This window comes from Phodopus roborovskii, unplaced genomic scaffold, assembly GCF_943737965.1.
Source record: "Phodopus roborovskii unplaced genomic scaffold, PHOROB, whole genome shotgun sequence".
Taxonomy (NCBI): domain Eukaryota; kingdom Metazoa; phylum Chordata; class Mammalia; order Rodentia; family Cricetidae; genus Phodopus; species Phodopus roborovskii.
The window spans coordinates 1193251-1205000 of record NW_026126545.1 but is presented as its reverse complement, the minus strand read 5'-3'; the positions used below and the strand labels follow the sequence as shown (position 1 = coordinate 1205000).

Here is an 11750-nt window from a genome sequence, read left to right as displayed (position 1 = left end):
GGGCTCTATTAGTATATTTTAATTTTTATCAAGACAAGGGGTTTGATGAAATAACTAATGTCCATGAGAAGCTCCAATGCAAATGTGCTCTTCAGTTGCTTTTTTCAAACTCTATTTATTCAGCTACTAACATGAATTCACTGTCTTTTCTATGTCAAACTCTGTGCCAAATGCTGGAGACACTGAAATGAATGAGGAAAGCAAGACTCCTGACTTCATAGAGATAACAGTCCAGTGGGGAGAGGGGCATGCTCACCTCAATCTATACTTCTCTGGAATGTTTGGTATATAAAACATGTCCCATAATTCCCAGTGTGTCTTAATCATTTGCTCCATGATGTTTAGATATATGAACCTCCTACCTTACTGTTGCTTTGATAACCCCTTGGTAAATTCAAGCTCATCTCACTGTAATTTCCACTGTTTTTTTTCCAGTATTCAAAAAATAACACTAATGGGGGTAGATGCTGTGAAAATAAGATACTGTTATATGAAAAATACGACACTCAGTGGTGCTTATGAGCTGGAAGCTGGGGCCAGATATGCCCACATAAAAGACTTCCTGCTATTTTTAAGACTATCCAACTATCACCAAAATATGAGGCATCATTTTCATGACACTTCTCATGCCTTCATTTACAGAGGTTGATGGAGGGATGCCAAGCAATGCATGATTTGCAGAATTTCCAGAGGCTTGGAAAGGGCAAGAAAGATCATTCGAACAAAACAGCTCTGTACAGACTCTGATGCAGGCTTTCGTTTGAAGTGACCTTCTACATTCCAGTGATTTTAAGCTATCAACTGAGACTTTTGAAGCTGACAGCTAACATCTCTAAAACGGACTCAGTAGCTTTTACTAACTCAGGAACCAACCATGGGACAGTTTCTTTTAAGAGTATTGAGTATTGATTGTAGCCAAGCAACTTAAGGAGCACAAGCTTGGAGTGTGTGTGTGTGTGTGTGTGTGTGTGTGTGTGTGTGTGTGTGTGAGAGAGAGAGAGAGAGAGAGAGAGAGAGAGAGAGAGAGAGAGAGAGAGAGAGAGAGAGAGAGAGATCATGTCTCCTGTAGCTCCGATTCACTGTAATAGCATACAGGAAAATTGGTGTGCTTGCCAGTCACTCTTTCTTTCTAATGAGAGGTATGCTGAGGTTTTATGCTATGGAGTGTGTTCTAGTGGCAAGAAGCGGAGATCCATGATTAGCAAATGCTACTATTTTGTTCATTTTTTTTATTTAAAGTCATTTGTGAATGTATTTCATGTCTAAGGGTGTTTTGCACAGAGACAACGGCAGAGGAGTACTTAGTAAACAGAAGGAGTTTACACAGAAAAACAGAAACAAACATGAGTAAAATCTTTGAGCTTGACTTCCAGGTTATTATGAGATTCAGTGGTTCATTTACAGGCTGATGCCATGGCTCCAGGTCACAAGATGTGACAATAAACATGTTGCAGGTACTTGAACTGGACTAGAGACGGTTGGGAAATGAAGAACAGACAAACACAGGCACAGGGAAGGCTGGGATCAGGTGGTCTGAGCTTCAAACGGAGAAGACTCAGCACTGCAGAAGTTCAGTGTGTTTATTATAGAGAGTTGAACAAAGAGACAGAGCTATTGTGAGCAGCTGAACAAGACAGTAGGGTTATATTCCATACAGGTAAACAAGGAATAGGGTTTATGGCGTACAGCTGGCTCAGGGACACAAGTTTGATTACTCTTGCTCTGTAGCAGAGCAGTCTTCAGACCATAAATACCCAGGGGGAGAAAGCTATAGAAGACACAGATGCATCTCTGTTCTTGCTATAGCTTCCTTGTCCCCACCCTGGAGAAGCACAAATCGTGTCTGCCACCTGCTTCAGACCCTCTGGCTAAACCCTTCCTATGGGTTTGGAAGATCATGATTCTGGACCCTCTTTCAACTGAATAAAATAAAATTTACAAAATGACTAGTCAGCACTGTGGCTTGCACACAGCTATATTTTCTACTAGGTTCTATTATTCATAATTCATTTTCTGCTATATAGTAGGAGATACTGATGAAAATCTACAAATGCACTGTATAGTTCAAGGCCACAGAGATAAACAAAGGCCATTCTTGCCTTATGCAGCATTGTAACAATACACATCAACAATAATAAAAAAAAACGCATGTTGCTTTACTTGCTTTCCATGGCCTGCTCTGTCTGCTTTCTTACATAATTGAGTATCAACTGTCCTGGGATGACACCTCTACTTTATGGGGTGGACCTTGAACATCAGACATAAATCAGAATTTTTCTAGCAGATTTACCTATAGGTAAAATTAAGGAAACATGTTCTTAATTAAGATTTGATCCTAGCCTACTGTAATCAGAGCTCTAGATGAGTTAAATGCTTAGAAACCATGTGCAGACCATGCCTCCTGTGCTCCTTGCCCAACTCTTGCCATGGTTCAATCTTTTTTTTTTCAGTTCAGAAGACTAAAATTATATGTGAAATCACTCATATTTAGTTTGTGGATGATGAAGCAGGTTCCTGAACTTCCTGCCTACTCCTCTATTGCTATAACTCTCACTCTACCTCTTCAGCATAGACAGGTAGCTGACATCCAGACAGCCCATTTGCATTCATAAACCCAAATTCATTTATAGCAAGGAAAAGAACTTAGATATATGTTATCCATATTTCATTAAGAGAAATTGCTAATGCTGATGCTCCTTGATTTACATCCCATTAAAACCATTTTAAACACAAACCATTATAATTCAAAATTTAATGGGCATTATCTGTCCCATATCATAGAACTGTAGACTGTGCAGTGTTACCTGTTTCTTCATGAAACCATTTTTCAACCAGCAGCTGTGGCTTAGCTACTGCCTTGCATTGAATGAGAACATCACACCATATGAGGTCACCCAATACAAATACCAAAATTCAGTCTTTAAAATATGGTATTTTGTAATTGAATTCAAACTGATTTTTGCATCATTGTAAAGGAAATAAAAAGAAAACTGAAGCTCCATAAATTGGGAGACTATCTGGACAATAATATATTCACAAGAAAGGATGATAAGCAGCATGGCAAAGCTTTTGACATACAATTTTTTGTACTGTTCATAGCAATCAAGGATATGCTTTCTGTCTTTAGCACACTTGATGAGCACATTGAATTAATCATAGGTTTAATTTCTGTGTGGGCTCCCTGTTCCAAACCTCTCATTGGCCTTTAATTAAAGCAGCTAATTATCTTTCAAATTCTAGAGGCAAAAAATTTTGATGGATTATTATCTGCAGTCTTAAAAGACCATTAAAAACAAATGCTTTAATTATATTGGCCACAATTGACTTTGTATATGAAGTGTTTATAAAACATCTTATAGTTATTATGAATGTCTTCATCAACACTTAAATGTTGTGATTCCACTTTAGTATATATGCCTTTTTTCTTATTTTCTTTATTTTAAAGTTGTTCATGGTAAATGTCTAGATAATGGTGTTATTTTCTTAGTAAGCATTATGCCTCTAATTAGCTAAGTACAGTGTAGTAAGGTCTAAAGCCTGGATAATTTAAGGAGTTTGTGCTTGGATGACATCCCTGGTCAAAATGACCTTTATTTGGAAAATTTCAACAAGAAGTGTATTTTAAAATAAAATCATTGAATTATTTGTTAAAACAAAATGTATCCATATGGATTGTCAAAAGCTAACTATTCACTTGGGAAAATGGGCACTACAGCAAAGTCTTACACACCATTAAAACATTATTATTTTGTGCAGAAGAGGAAAATAATATTCTAGAAATGAATGCTTATTTTAAAAATGCAGACACTATGACAAAATATTTATAGAAATAAAAAATTATGTCACGGAGCTGAAGAGAGGGCTCTGCTGTTAAAAACACATAGGGCTGCTTCACTTCCAGCATTCATGTTCAGTGGATCATAACCACCTGAAATCCCAATCCTAAGGGAACCAACACGTTCAGCCATCATGGGAACATAGAATTATGTCTGTGTGTGCACATGTGTGCGCATGCATACACACACACACACACACACACACACACACACACACACACACACACACTGACAAAAACAAGTGAAACTTTGCAAGTCTTAAAATGTTTACTAACAGTGCCTAACTCAATCTGCCTGGGTAAGCTGTGAAAATCTTGGCATCTGCACAACACAGAGATTTTCATAAGCTCTTATGGTTCCAGATTACTTGGATTTATCTAAGAACCACCATTTAGGTGTTTAATAGAAAATAAAAATTGTGTTGTATTGCACGAAGGCAGGATAAAGGAAGTCCATGAACGCCAGAATAAAAAATGACAGATATTTATTTGGAGATCACTTAACACAATGATGATAAATAACCACCATAGTTTCTGCTCCTGGAGGCTCAGGCTCTACTATCCAGGATACTGAGGCCACAACTTGAGAGCGAGAGAGAGAAAGAGAGGACAAGCTCGAGATGAGGGGGACCCAAGGAGCCCCTCCCCTTCCTTATAAGCAGTCATTTCCCCCACATCAAAGCCACTACCTCAAGTCTATTGGTGAAACAAGATGCCACTACAGTACAGTTGCATGCATGTTGAGATGAGGTGTGTGTGTGTGTGTGTGTGTGTGTGTGTGTGTGTGACAGAGAGAGAGAGAGAGAGAGAGAACTTCCTGGAAAAAGCAGATTATAGGATACCATAATGAACTCAAATGACATCAAGTTCTGCAAGTCCTGTGACTCATGATTTGTAAAATCACTAAACTTTCCAGCCAGTTAGACATTTTCTGTGTATGATGTGAAGAAATCCAGCTGGTACCAACCTAGAGACTTCACGTCTAATGGCTAGTTTTCGTAGTGTTAGAAGGTGCTGTGCACACTAATAGAAGGGATGAGCAATCAACAGTATTGCCCAATTGTGAACCCTGAAAGCTGGAATAACACGTGGTTTGGCAAGACATGTCCACTTGTCCAATAATGGAATGGATGTTATGGGAGTACTCAACAACTTTCAGATCGAATTTAACACTCTCCTCATAAGATAGATTTTTATACCTCCCACCATTAACTAGCCTCCAAAACCATAGCTAGCTAGTTCATAGACCCCAGGGGAGAACCTGATACTATTATTCCACCAGGTAACATAGCGACAAACTTCTCCCTATGTTATTATCTTTATCGTCATATATTAGTGCATCTCTCATCATTCAGGGAAGTTTCTTTTTCACCATAAAGGTGATGACTGATAACAGAGACCCACAGCTAGTCAATGTGCAGAGAATGAGAGACCTTAGAGTTCTCAACTCCTGGTGGGTCTTCATCCCCCGGATCCTGTATAAATTCTTTCCAAGTTATAAAGGATCCGGTGGAAGAAAGACTGTACAAGCAAGAGTGGTTGGATATCTGTAATGAAATGATTGGTGGACATGACATCACAGCTGCATATATGACTCATAGCAGGTAAAACTGCTGCCATAATGCATAAGACTTAGACAATATCAGTCCAGCCCAAATTCCAGCACAAATGGGGGAGAGTTTCAGAATTCCTATCCTTATCTGAGAAGCTTTTGGGGGAAGGAGGGAGCCTCATCTTCCTTCATAGGTATGGTTTCTGAAAGGCTACTTATGCTCCAGTATTCTGACTCCATGCAGACAGCAGTGACTTGGAGAGGATTAAAAACCAACAACAACAAGGGCCTTGAGATGACTCAGAGGTTTAGAGCACTGACTGCTATTCTAGAAGACCAGGGTTTGATTCCCAGCACCCACATGGCAGCTCACAACTGTCTGTAGCACACAGGTGGTGTACAAAGATACACACAGGCAAAATTATCATATATGTAAAGTAAAATAAAATGAACAACAACAAAGAGAAAGAAAGTGGGGAAGAAAAGAAGGGTATGGTTATCCACAACATGTTATATGTTTCAATATATAAATGCATATGTGCTAAATTAATCATTTTTTAAAAGAACAATTTTGTATTTTAAAAGGACAAATTTGTATTATGCTGTGTTACTAATAGCACTGGTAAATTTTATGTATTTTTTGCACAAGATAAAGAAATATGACAGCTTTCTGATAGTTCATATAACAGAAAGATCCAAAATCAGAGAAAGAGTGAATGCAATGTATTATTTGAATCTTCTAATAAAAGTAAAGTAATGTTATATTGGACAATATAGATGGAGATTAATTAAGTGTTAAAGTCTCTTTTTAGAAAGAACTTTGCAAGCATTTGATGGGTACAGGAACAGAGTAACTTCATGACAGAATCAAAATCAAATAAGATAACTCTTTTTGTGCATATTACTATTATGGAAATAATATACATTAATGAAAACACAAACTATTTTATATCAGGAAGTTTTGATCAGAATCATGTAATCACATTTCATTTGGTGATTTCAAACTGCACAACAGAGTAATGTAAATTTAAATTTAAAAGAAAGAGGGGCTGAAAATATGTCTCAGTCTTTGGAGCATTGGCTGCTCTTGCAGAGACCTGGGTTTAATCTCCAGCCCCCACATGGTGACTCACATACATCTAACTCGAGTTTCTGGGTATCCGGCACCTTCTTTCAACTTCTACAGACATAAGGCATACATATGGTGCATGACTATACATGCAGGTAAAAAACATTCATAAAATCAAATTGAATAAAACTTTCTTGAAAGGGAAGAAAGAAGACTCATTGTTTCAGAAATCACCCTAGTGTAGGATGTCTCACAATATTTCTGGAGATCCATAGGACAACCTGGCTGGCTTTGAACTTTTAGGTCTGTGGTTTACAAAAAGTAATCTAATAATATCCACTATCACCTGTAAGAACATAGATGCATCTCTACTTTTGCTATAGTTTCCTTGTTCCCATCCTGGAGAAGCACTAGGATACAAAAATCGTGTCTGCCACCTGCTTCAGACCCTCTGGCTAAACACTTCCTATGGCTGTAGAAGGTCATGATTCTGGACCCTCTTTCTACCAAAACATAAAATTTACAAAATGACTAGTCAGCACTGTGGCTTGCACACAGCTATATTTTCTATTATGTCCTATTATTCATAATTCATTTTCTGCTATATAGTAAGAGATACTGAAGAAAATCTACAAACGTACTGTGTAGTCCAAGGCTATAGAGATAAACAAAGGCCATTCTTGCCTTATGCAGCATTGTAACAATAAACATCAACAATAATAAAAAACATATGTTGCCTATTTGATTCCTAAATGAGCTACCATGGTCTGACATGTCACGCAACACCTCCTTAAAGTAAGAGAAAGAGGACAATCACATGAGTAATAGAATAATCACAATTTCATAGGTATGTGAATATTAAGCACTAATATTGGTTATACAACCAGATAACTATAAGTTCAATTAGCCCTCAGTCATCCTGTTAAGGTAAAGACATATGATGGGAAAAATGGACTTGGGATTGTTGCTTGATAATTTGTTTCCATTTAGTTTATCAAAAGCCTGTTCGCAGTCCATAAAAGTAGGTCTCAAATTTCTACAGTTTTCTTATGAGAATGAGTATATAAGTATTCAAGTATTCAAGTGTGTGTGTGTGTGTGTGTATGTATGTGTGTGTGTGTATCTGTCTTTCTGTCTGTCTGTATCTGTGTCTCTGTGTGTGTAGAGGCCAAAGGCTAAGAGTTGGATTTGTCTCTCCTTACTAGACCTGGAACTCATTGATTCAGCATGCTGGCTGGTCAGGAATCCCAAGGCATCCTCATGTCTACTCTTTGGTGCTAGGGTTCCAGGTGAGTCCTGCTCCACCCAGTTTTTCTTGAGTGCTGGGGATTAAATTCTGATCTTTAAGTCTTCTTGGAAAGCATGTTACTGACTGCGACATCTCTCCACCCACTATCAATGTTTATTTTAGGACAGGGCCTCACTACAACTCAGGATGGATTTAGCCAGCAAGGTCCCTTCCTGTCAATGTGGATGTTTTACAGTGTTGTGTATAACGTATCAATTATGTGATGAGACATCATAGGTTTAAATGAAAAATGAAATGAAGAAAGTGAGTGAAGAATTATCAAGGAGAGAAAGTTTGTAGAAGACAACAAAGAAGGAAAATTTGGAAAACTAAAACTGATTTTCCCTTGAATTTATTATTTGAGGGCACTATAAGCCATTGACCAGCAGGTGGTGGTAGAGATCCATATTCCAACATTCTGGCAAGCTGATTTGGAGTCACAGGCAGAAGACAAAACAAAACTGAGTCCCCCAAACCAATCGAGTAGTACTGAGCAATGGTTAACTAGACCCCATTGAAGATGTGTGTGTGTGGGGGGGGGTTGGGAGTGGGGGGTTAAATATAGGCACAAAAATATGTTCTTGATGACTTTTTTTTTCCTACTCGTATGTATGTGAGGGGCAGCCAACACCTCCTATGGAATCCCTTATAGAAGTTTCTTCTAATACAGTGGTTCTTAACCTTCCTAATGCTGCAACACTTTAATACAGTTCCTCTACTTGTGATGACCTCACCATAAAGTTATTTTGTTTGCTACTTCATAACTGTAATTGTGCTACTGTTCTGAATCGTGATGTAAATATGTGTTTTCCTGTGGTCTTTGTGGGTCAAGATCCACAGGTTGAGAACCTCTTTTCTATTAGATGAGAAAGACAAATCATCCTAGAGATGGCCTCTCTTCCTGGCATCTCTGAAGGGAAATATACCAGAGGCAGTACAGCGTGAGGTAAAGAGAAGGTGGATGGTAAACCATATCCAGACACGCAGGTTTGAGGAGTTCTACAGACCCTCAAAGGGCGTTTGTGTATTGCTTGTTCCATCACCTGGAGACCAGGGGAATCCTCTAGCAGGATGGATGGGAGGGCTATGTGATGGTGTGTGAGGGACTGACATGTATATCAAGATATGTTCCTTTTGAGAATGCTGCTTTTTCCAATTTGGTTTGGATTGGTTTATTGAGGAAAGAGCTCATGTAGTCCAGGCTGGCCTCAAATATTTTAAGTAGCTGAGGCTATACTTGACATTCTGCTCCTGTCATTATCGTTTACATGCTGGAATAGGCAATCAGTAGACAATGCCTAGCCTAGTCTACTGTGTTTTCTTTTCATTTTAAAAAATGTAATTGCACACCCCCTTCTTCTCTCTCCAACATGTTCAATGTCCTTATCCCAATTCCTTTTCAAAGTCAGGGCCTCTTTTTAGTTAATTATTTTTACTTAAATACTAAGGATGTTGAGCACTTTCTTAAGTGTCTTTCAGACTTTTTGATTTCCTCTATTTAGAATTCTCTCTTCAGTTCTGTACCACATTTTTTTAATAGGCTTATTTGGTGTTTTGGTGACAAGTTTCTTGAGTTCTTTGTATATTTTGGAGATCATCCCTTTGTCAGATGTAGGTTGGTGAAAAACTTTTCCCAGTCTGTGGGCTGCCATTTGGTCTTGTCAACTGTGTTCTTTGCCTTACAGAAGCTTCTCAGTTTGAGGAGGTCCCACTTATTAATTGTTGATCTCAGTGTCTGTGCTACACATGTTATGTTCAGGAAGTGATCTCCTGTACAAATTTGTTCAAAGGTACCTCCCACTTTCTCTCCTAAGAGTTTCAGTGTGAATGGATTTATGTTAAGGTCTTTGATCTATTTGGACTTGAGTTTTGTGCATGGCGATAGACATGGGTCTATCTGCAGTCTTCTACACACCATCATCCAGTTGTGCCAGCACCATTTGCTGAAGACGCTTTCCTCCTTCCATTGTATACTTTTAGCTGTTTTGTCAAAAATCAGGTGTCCATAGGTGTGTGGGTTAAGATCAGGATTTTCAATTAGATCCATTGGTCTACTTCTCTATTTTTGTGCCAATTCCAAGCTGATTTTTAGGACTATAGCTCTATAGTAGAGTTTGAAGTTGGGGATGGTGATGCCTCCCTGAAGTTCCTTTATTGTACAGGGTTGTTTTGTTTTTCCATATAAAGTTGAGTAGTATCCTTTCAAAGTTAGTGAAGAATTGTGCTGGGGTTTGATAGTGATTGTATTATTACTTAAATACACACACACACACACACACACACATACACACACACCCTGCACTGAGTCCTTTTAGCGTTCTATGTATGTTTTCTTGATAAAACCAGAGCAAATGATGTTCAGATGTTCTAGCTGCTCCCCATACCACCTGTCTCCAAGGAAAGCCTTGCATTGATAAAATACTGAGCCAGGCTAATGCTGGCAACAGACAAAGTGATGGTGACCTGCCTATCAGTAGATCCTTCCACTGGGTTTGCAGTTTTGATCTGCTCCCCTGTCATCTGACAGATCTCATTTTGGTGCCCTGATGCCCGATTATGCAGCCAATCAAATCATTTGGAATGTTGAGTTCATGAGAAGTAGTTTGAGCAGATGCATCCAAACCTGCCCAATAGCCTTTCACCTCTCAAGAGCTGGATTCAATGATACTGAATCCGGTGTTGCCATGGGTCATGGGAAACTGAGACTGACTGTTGTATTGCCAGCTGGTGCAGCTTGGTCAAATCTGGCCATGGAATGGCTTACTGTCCTTGAATGGTATAGGCCTCTAGAGGTGGTCCCTCCAGGTCAGGATTGAGGTCCATGGATGGGGTAGTGTGGGGGAAAGCTCTCATTGTCGCTACCTGTGCTGTACCTGTCCTGACCACCTGCAAAGATGCCTGGAGGGCTTGGGCCAGTATAGGATGGTCACACCCTTTGGGTGGGGTGGGGGCACTCTCCAACATGACCACTTAGATCTTTTTGACATACTCAATGATAGATTGTGGAATGCCAGCAATAGTGATTACCAGCTCAGTTGAGTTGGGGAGCCTATCCCCTGCCACCTGGACCTGAGCTCCTGCACTGTCTCTTATTTCCTTGATGTCCCAATGGGAGATCCAGCCACACTGACTAGCAGGAACCACCAACCGTAAGGTGACAGGAGGTCTACTGGCAGCTGTGCTATTATTAGTCATAGAGCTGCTTATGTCCTCTTCCAGTTTGTCAATGATCATAGCAAAGGCTTTGAAGATGGCATTAGTCGATCCAGCCAAAGTGATAATTCTCTCAGGACAATTCCCTTCTGAGATGTTGATCCGTGCACCACTCTCCTTGCACATCTTCTAACAGAGTCTCCTTTCTTTCTGATTTATACTGCCAACTTCCTTTCCATGCATAAGTAGCCACCTTCAGTCACACTGGTGCCCATGTCTACTAGTTACAGGGAGCTGGACTTGGAGTGGTCAAGTCTTTGGTCACTGGTGGGTGTGAAAACCAAAACTGTAGGCATGAGTGGAAAAGGGGAGTGGGCTGGAAGGGGAAGGGTGGGAGGCCGGGGATGGAACAATAGGGGCAGGCAGGAAAACGAGCCCCCTTCCCCAACCCCCCCAGCCCCACCAGTGGGGTGTGGGGGGAGGAAGAGGGGTAGAGGAGGAAGAAATGGGAAAGAGACCCAGGACAGGTGGAGGGTGGTGGAGGGCAGGCAAGTGGGAAAGGACACAATCTGCTGCCTCTGCTGGTAGGGCTAACATGATTTTCTTTACCAGTGTTATTAATTATCTCTACCCTGAAACATTCAACAACATTTTTCAGAAATTATTGTTTCAACTATCAGTAAGTTTTGGCTAAAGTAATACCCTCTTTTCTTGGGGAGGGAAAACTCCTGTTGTCTTACCCGTTGCTCTTATTTCCATAAGTGTGCCAACTGTGGACATTGTGGCCATATAGATTTGAACCCAAACTCTCTGTATCAACTTGTTCAGTTCATATTACATCTCCAGTTCTAAA

The 11750-nt window shown here is 39.7% G+C and overlaps 1 pseudogene; it reads right to left on the bottom strand.

The window, feature by feature from the left end:
* Positions 1 to 10111: 10111 nt before the first annotated feature.
* Positions 10112 to 11200, bottom strand: LOC127233621 (poly(rC)-binding protein 2-like; annotated as a pseudogene).
* Positions 11201 to 11750: the final 550 nt, after the last annotated feature.